We start from the raw sequence: 8,532 nt of genomic DNA, 5'->3' as shown, positions 1-8,532 counted from the left end.
ATCTTTTTGTGTTTCAAATAATAAATAAGTAAGTAAATAAATAAATAAATAAAATTCAGAATACTAAACTTCCATTGTAAAGCTACTACACTGGTGAAACCACCCCACCCCACTCCACTAAAGCTGTAAAATCCAGCATTTTTTCTAGCAGGGTGTGTCTGTGTCTTAGAAGAAATCAGATATTTGGCAAATAGAACACAAAACAAACCTTATATTGCGTCACTACCTAAAGCAGATTACACAGAGATTACCACTGTCAGTAGTATATTGCCGATTTACATCTAATGTACTTGTTGTCCATTAGAATTAAAACGGCTTATGTGGATGGACAGTGCTATGGCTCAAGTAGGTCATTCCTGAAAGCAACCATCACGCAGCAGGAAGAGGTGACTTGCGGGCTGCAAGTGCACTTTGTACTGCTGAGCTAGCAAAGGTTACGGCAACAATGGAAAACAATGTCAGCTCTTATCTCTGAGGCCTCTGCTCTATAATCCATTATTGGAAGTGGTGCACTGAGCATGGGATCTAGACATATGGTCAGTCCCATAAAGGGAACAGTCAGGAAGGTCAGCAGACATATGGCAGAAAGGCCAAGAAGTCAACATGTCGAGAAGGCAACAAGCCAAGCTGCTGACAGGAGGGTAAGTGTCAACAGCTTTCTCAGAAAAGAGAATAATTGCCAGGCTTCTTAAAGGAGCAGGAGAAAGATTTTTGTTTTGGGTTTAAATTATTTCAAATTACAACCATGTCTGAGTATAGTTTTTGTCTGTATAAGCAGACAAAAAGACTGTGCTTGAAATGCTCATATGTTTAAACAAAAAATAATCCCGCAAAATTTGAGTCGACTCATCCACAGTGAGTACTATATTTTAATTCTTAATCAAAGTATTAACCATCCCCTTCACTAAGTGGGAAAAGGCAAGAGCTTAGTCCATCTCAGGAGAAACTCAAAGCAGTACTGACCCCTCAGCTCTCTCCACTGCTTCTGGCCTTTTTGACTGCTTGGATAGGGAAATGACAGCGGGAGCCAGGGGCAGCTAGCCCTCTGACCCGGCACTGGTGCTTTCGCCTCTCCAAAGAATGACCCTCGACTTATCCATGGGTCATATCAAATCTATCATTCGGGCCCCAAAACCCGACCTTGACTTAAACATGAGATAGACTTATACATGAGTACATACAGTACTATAAAAACAGGAAAACACTGTGGTCCTTTAAATATGAAGCCAAAGATCTCGAAGCCCATTGCTAAGCAACCAGATCCCCTCTCTCTCTAAACCACTCGGTACTTATCCTCCTGTCAGCTTTCTGGCTTATTGACTCTTTAGGGCTTATGGGTATCCAGCTTGATGGGATTCTACTACATCTGTAGCTCTCAAACCTTTGAAATGTCCTCTTACCTTTTAAATGGAATTTGAGCACGTTTCCTTATCCTATTAGCCGTAAAATGTTCATAATGATTGATAGGCTTTATAGGATAGATTTCAAATGGTTCACACATTATTTCAGGGATACATGAAGCAAACATGGTACCTGCACTGCATAATGAAGGTCGGACTTACTTTGCTCAAGCACAGAGGTTTGGAGAACTAGTCAGACCCACAAAAAAGAGTTGTCAACTCCAGACCCACAAAAGAGTTTGTGTGTCTTTTCAGGTTTCTGTAGAAAGGCTAACCAAAAAGCATTTTACTTTGGGTTACCATAGTTCGAAAACTAAAGAAGACTGCTTTGAAGACCGGATTGCTATGACAGATTCAGCTGGTTTGTTGTAATTGGCAAGTTTAACTCAATTTTTCCATAACTGACATCTCACCCATGACCTGTATTGTTTTGCTGAGCTTTACCATCTCTACAAGGCTATAAATGTTGAAACTGCAATACTATGTGCCCAGAACTACCCAATCCACTGTTATGGCTACAGTAGCATACTCTGGGAATTACTTCATAAACAATAAACAATCTCTGGCCACATTTTGGTTACACAGATCTCCAATGATCATCATCATCACCATCACCATCATCATCATCATCATCATCATCATCTTTATTTATATTCCGCCCTATCTCCCTGCAGAGACTCAGGGCAGATTCAAAACATAAAAGGCAAACATTCAATGCCCAAGTACAACAACAATACATCCATAGTAACGAAATTTAACAACTCAACATGTAAGCAGAAATTATGACTTAACAACGAAAAATTTAATTAAAAACACAGCCTGTTATGCCAATAAGGATTACCATGTGCAGATTAGATAATGCGTATGTGCATTTTGGTGTTTTCTGCATAGCTCTGAACTTCTATAAAATACTGATTCTGGGAATAAATTTATCTATCTTGTTCAAGTGCTGTGAGCAAACTGAACACGAGGCAGTATTGAGTCCCAGTGGATTTTTTTGGACAAGGTTATGGTTTCTTGTCTCTTTGCCTTTCTGCTCAGTTTCAGGGCTCATCTAAGCTTTGTGTCCCATCTGGAAGGATATTGTGGGGTTGGTCTTTCAGTTGTTACAATATAATCTCTAGGCAGTTGTAAGAGGTGCCATTGCTCCTTGATTGAGTCAGTCCAACCGACAAGACAGATTTTCCTTGCAGCTGGACACCATCTCAGGCCTTTTCTACACTTCCATATAAAATCCAGTTTATCTGCCTTGATCTGGATTATGTGGCAGTGTAGTCTCATATATCCAGTTCAAAACAGAAAATATGGATTATCTGCTTTGATAATCTGGATTATATGGCAGTGTAGATCCCACCTCCACAAAGGTATTCAGTGTCTTTTTTCTTTCTTTCATCTTGACAGACCTTCCCTTAAGGTCAGAGAAAGATGGTGGCCTCAGAGATGATAACAGTGGTAGCAGCTCCAAACCAGCTGGACTGAGGCTGGCTGTGTTGGGGGCTTCCCTGACCTGCTTTACCTAGCATCTTCCTTTTCCAGGTTTTCAGAACTCTGCTACCTGATCCTCCTTTTCCTGATACTGAATACTTCAAAAGAGATTAAATGTATTTGGCATTGCAAACTACTCATTTGCAGGGCTGCAAAACAATGTATAAGTAAAAATGCATGACTACCTTGTGGTGCCCTGATCCCATTATCTAGAAGGCAAAAGCATTAAAATTTGAATGTTTAATGTTCAGCATAAATTTTAATTATATATTTCCATGTGGCACAATTAGTTCAGGTTCAGGACGGAAGATGAAAGTGGCTTCTGCTCCACTGAAAAGGTTTACAGGTTCAAGAGGATGCAGCTGGAATGCTGAATGGAGCTGGTTGCAGGGAGAACAGAAACACTTTATTATATTAAAAAAAAAACATCATTTGCTAGTGGGATGTTTCTGGGCACAATTCAATGTGCTGGTTATAAATATAAATGTTAACCAGTTTGGGAATGCAGAGATTATTTGTAAGCCCTCATCTCTTCTCAAGATCTGAGATCTTCAGAAGAAGTCTTTGTTTGGCTGACTGCCTTCACAGACCCTCTTAGGCCCCATGCACACTGCTATATGAAATCCAGATTATTTGCTTTGAGCTGGATTATATGGCAGTGTAAACTCATATAATCCAGTTTAAAGCAGATAATGTGGATTATCTGCTTTGATAATATGGATTAGATGGCAGTGTAGACCTAGCCTCAGTGAGGGCCCTTCTATACAGGTCCTAAAATGCAGAAGGAATCGGGATAAAAAGAGAGGTGGCTAAATAATGTGTGCTGAAAATGTGGGCTGGATCACATTAATGACTAAAAAACACTTATTAAAGGGGTGCACTTAAAACCCAACTTTGGCCAAAAAATGTGCATAGTCGTATGCCTGCATATCTCTGCACTCAAGGAAAACATGTAATTTCATTCGTATACCTTGGTGTGGACTGCTCCAGTGCATGTGCACATTTTAAAATCCCTAAACAGCTGATACGGGCTGTAAATAAATGGAGCCACAGACACACAGGTGGCTAAATGGAAGTACAATTTGAAAAAAAAATCCCATGAGACTATCTGCTACCATTCCTTTATTCTGATGTTTATGAAATTAAATAGAGCTTTAATTTATACAGTGGGTACCAGCATGGGAGGCAAGTGATCCCAAAGGGAAATGGGGTTCTCAAGGGGAAAAGTAAATGCAGGAGGAGAGTGAGGAGAGATAATGACAAGAAATCTGCTTGTGTTCACATTCAGATATCCGCACCAGTGATTTTGAAATCCAGGGCAATCTTAGAGAGTCAATTAAAAAAAATTAAAAGTAAACTTCCACCAGATGTCCCCCCATCCATCTTGCAGATTTGTAAAATCTGCTACAAATGAAGGTATCAGAATGGTGGGAGAGCATTGACCAGCTCTATGTCTGGACTTGCTGTCAGGTACCACGATTTTTGCCTCATTTATTTATCCTGCATTTTGATGCTGTCTGGAAGTGCCCTGAGAATATGAGGAAAGGCATTCTTGGTGACTGTTCCTTGAGTGGCGAACTCCCTTCCATGACAGACCAGCCTGGCTCCCTCTTTGTTCTCCCTCCACCAGCAGGCGAAGATATACTTTTTCAGTCAAACTTTAGCCATTGTCAGGTTGCTTGGAAAGATCTTTTTAATGGAGTTAAGATGCTGTATTTGTTTCTTTTCTGCTATGTTTTTAAATGCTTTTCCATTCAATGCTCCCCAACTGTCCCAATTTGACAGATATAGTCCTAATCAATGTTCTGTTTTCCTGTCCTTTTGATCTGCACTTAAATTGTTCATTTTTCTCTCTTCCCAATTTCTCTCTTTGTTCTCAGATCAATTGCTACAAATCATCAGAAGGCAAGAGAAGCATTGAAGACACCTGCAAACTATTTATACCTAAACAGCAGACTGAGGACCCTTCTACACTGCAATATAATCCAAATTATCAAAATAGATAACCCACATTATGTGATTTGAACTGGATTATATGAGTCAACACTGTCATATAATCCACTAACCAATGCAAGTAAAAGTGTGTCAAGCCATCCTTTAAACAGAAAGGTGTTTTCCACTAGAAATGTTATGTCCATTTGAATGTTAGGATTAGCAAATATGTACCAAGTTGGATTATATAATTCTGTGACACTCCTGGCAAAATCTCACTTTTAAAAGAACATTTGTGCTTCACTAAATGATTCTGGTTCCCTTCTGTAATTATAGATTCTTATCAAAATATATGTAATTTTAAATATGCTATAGAACAGTGTTTCTCAACCTGTGGATCGTGAGGGGGTGTCAGAGGTGTCACCAAAGACCATCGGAAAACACAGTATTTTCTGTTGTTCATGGGAATTCTGTATGGGAAGTTTGGCCCAATTCTATCGTTGGTGGGGTTCAGAATGCACTTTAATTGTAGGTGAACTATAAATCCCAGCAACTACAACTCCCAAATGTCAAAGTCTATTTTCCCCAACCTCCACCAGTGTTCACATCTGGGCATATTGAGTATTCGTGCCAAGTTTGGTCCAGATTCATCATTGTTTGAGTCCATAGTGCTCTCTGGGTGTAGGTGACTACAACACCAAAACTCAAGGTCAATGCCCAGCAAACCCGTTCAGTATTTTCACTTTATCACGGGAGATCTGGGTGCCAACATTGGTTCAATTCCATCATTGGTGGAGTTCAGAATGCTCTTTGATTGTAGGTTAACTATAAATCCCAGCAACTACAACTCCCAAATGACCAGTATTCAAATTTGGGTGTATCAAGTATTTGTGCCAAATTTGGTCCAACGAATGGAAATACATCCTGGATATCAGATATTTACATTACGATTCATAATAGTAGCAAAACTACAGTTATGAAGTAGCAACGAAAATAATTTTATGGTAGGGGGTCACCACAACATGAGGATCTGTATTATGGGGTCACAGCATTAGGAAGGTCAAATACCACTGTTATAGAATATAAAATAATCTTACATTTTTAGTTTGAAAAGACGTGGCTTTTTAGAAAATGCTTTTCTTCTTTTACCCAGCAATCATGCAGGCAACATCTCATCTGATATAGAGATGCTTGACAAAAATGATACCAATTATGACTAATCATGTCAAAGAACGGCACTGGAGGAGGAGAAAAAATGCTGTCGTTCAAGCTCAAATTAATGTAGGAAGTGATTAGATAGCATAGTGAAATGGGGCCAACAATAAAGATCACAAAATGTCTGCCATTTGGCAACCCTGTGAGATGTTGGAGATAAAAGGATCAGTGGCTTAGTGTTATATTGCAATGGATGAGATTCCCTGAATTACTGAGCCAGAAATCCAGAAATCCGAAATGCTTCAAAATTGTCCACATTGGTGGCTGAAGTTTTTGTTTTCTTATGATTCAATGTAACAAAATTTGTTTCATGCACAAAATTATTAAAAATGTTGTGTGGAAAAGTACCTTCAAGTTATGTATGAAAGGTGTATATGAAACAAATGCATTTTGTGTTGAGATTTGAGTCTATTGGTAAGATATTTCATTATGTAAATGTATATATAGTACGACTCCCTTATCTTTGAAGGGTACATCCCTTCAAATTGGAAGTATAAAACTACCAATAATAGTAAATGAATTACTTCTGGTGAAGTACTTACTTACTTAGGCAATCCCTCGTTGTCTGAGTAAGATTGTCCTCCAAGTTTGGTGTCCTGGCAGGCGGTCCGTAGGTGACTGTGGAGCCCTATTCTTGACCTGCATGTTCTCCCACTGTGAGAGGATAGGTTTCCAGGTAGAAGGCGGTCCCAGTCGGGATTGACTTGATGCACCTTCCTCTGGGCGCATTTTTCTCTTTCACCCTCCATTCATGCCTCTTCAAATTCTACAGCACTGATGGTCACAGCTGATCTCCAGCTAGTGTTCAAGGGCCAGGGTTTTCCAGTTCTCAGAAGTCTATGCCACAGTTTTAAAGATTGGCTTTGAGCCCATCTTTAAATCTCTTTTCCTGTCCTCCAATATTCTGTTTTCCATTCTTGAATTCAGAGTAGAGTAACTGCTCTAGGAGATGGTGATCAGGCATTTGGACAACATGGTCGATCCAGCGGAGTTGATGGCAGGGGACCATTGCTTCAGTGCTGGTGGTCTTTGCTTCTTCCAGCAGCATTTTGGTGAAGGCATACCATAGAATCATGCTGGAGGACCAAGTATGTACACTTACTCTGTGTGACTCTATGGTCAACTTCTGGCAGAAGCATTCTGTAGAATCACAAAAAATATCCTAGAAAATGGCTAGAGAAAAAAAAAACACATATTTTTGGGACACAGGTTTATGAACCTGTGTTCCAGACCACCAATATGGGGACTGAAAAAATCCAAAATATAAAATACTTATGTTCCTAAGCATTTTGGATAAGATGTATGCAACCTGTACACATGTAGGAAATATAATAACTTTAATTATGTGAACAGTGATTGTGTAATTTATTTCAGTTTAAGAATGCGATTTTCCTGCTTCCTGGCAGGGGTTGGACTGGATGGCCAATGAGGTCTCTTCCAACTGTATGATTTTATGACTGTGAAGACAATTGGAAGGCCCTTAGTTCTTCCAATTGTTCTTTATTTTATTCAGGCATACCTGACTGTCTAAAGCTAAATCATACATCTGCCTGATCATTAAGGTTTGAGTGGTTCAGCTCTACCCTGTTCCTACCATTGGGGAAAATATTCCACATGGAAACATATGGTGGTAATGTCAATAAGATTCCTGTATTTTTTTTAAAGGCAGTCAGGTGTTGGTGATAAAAGTCTTTATATCTATACTGTTAGGGCCTCATCACAAAAGCCTGTTTTACAGAGAAAGGAGAGGAGCAGCAGGGCGACTCTGTCATCCTGCATGCAGCTTACACTTGTTGTCCCATTGCCCATCACTTAGGGGAAGTGTCACCTTCCCAACGAGGACCTGTGCTGTGGGGAAAGCTTCTGGTGACGCTTTCACCCCAGCTGGGGGCAGGGCCCCTGCCAGAAGTCACACGATGTTGTGTGATGTCTGGAATGGGGCTCCATCCAGAAGACAGGGTGATAGCATCCTTGGATGCTAAAATCCTCCATCTGATGGGATCCTTACCCATATTCGTAAATTGGCATTTCACTTCATCCATTTCTATTGGCTTTACTGTACATGCTCAGGCCAGAATGCTTCACTATGTAGAAGTGGAGGTGGACATTGAGAACAAAGGAGAATCAAAAGGCTATTTGGTTAATCTAAAGATGTACATGACTTTTAGAAATAAAAAAGAACCTGTGGACACTCCAGTAGTGTCACTGGAATAAACTAATATCAAGAACACATGAAGGTAGTAGAAACATCCACTTACACTGATGTTGGAGTCCTACGTGGCTTTTCGAACTGATTTGAATTTGGATTAAAACAGGTGCATATGGCAATAAAGAAGTCAAACAGGGATAGGGATACTACAAAGTGGAGATAGGATATAAGGTTTTTGTAGATTCAGTTTAAAGGTCCATCTACACTGTAGATTTAATGCAGTTTGACACACTTTAAATGCCATGGCTCATTGCTATGGAATCATGGGAGCTGTAGTTTTACAAGGTCATT

The 8,532-nt window shown here is 39.8% G+C and overlaps 1 long non-coding RNA gene across 1 annotated transcript; it reads left to right on the top strand.

Moving 5' to 3' along the window:
* The first annotated feature begins 340 nt into the window (after positions 1 to 340).
* On the top strand, positions 341 to 6,379 carry LOC132766428 (uncharacterized). The gene is made up of 2 exons (XR_009630470.2): positions 341 to 641; positions 4,766 to 6,379. It is a non-coding gene; the product is annotated as an uncharacterized lncRNA (long non-coding RNA).
* The last annotated feature ends 2,153 nt before the right edge of the window (positions 6,380 to 8,532 follow it).

This window comes from Anolis sagrei, chromosome 2 (genome assembly GCF_037176765.1).
Source record: "Anolis sagrei isolate rAnoSag1 chromosome 2, rAnoSag1.mat, whole genome shotgun sequence".
In the NCBI taxonomy this organism is placed as follows: domain Eukaryota; kingdom Metazoa; phylum Chordata; class Lepidosauria; order Squamata; family Dactyloidae; genus Anolis; species Anolis sagrei.
This window is presented reverse-complemented; position numbering and strand designations above follow the sequence as displayed.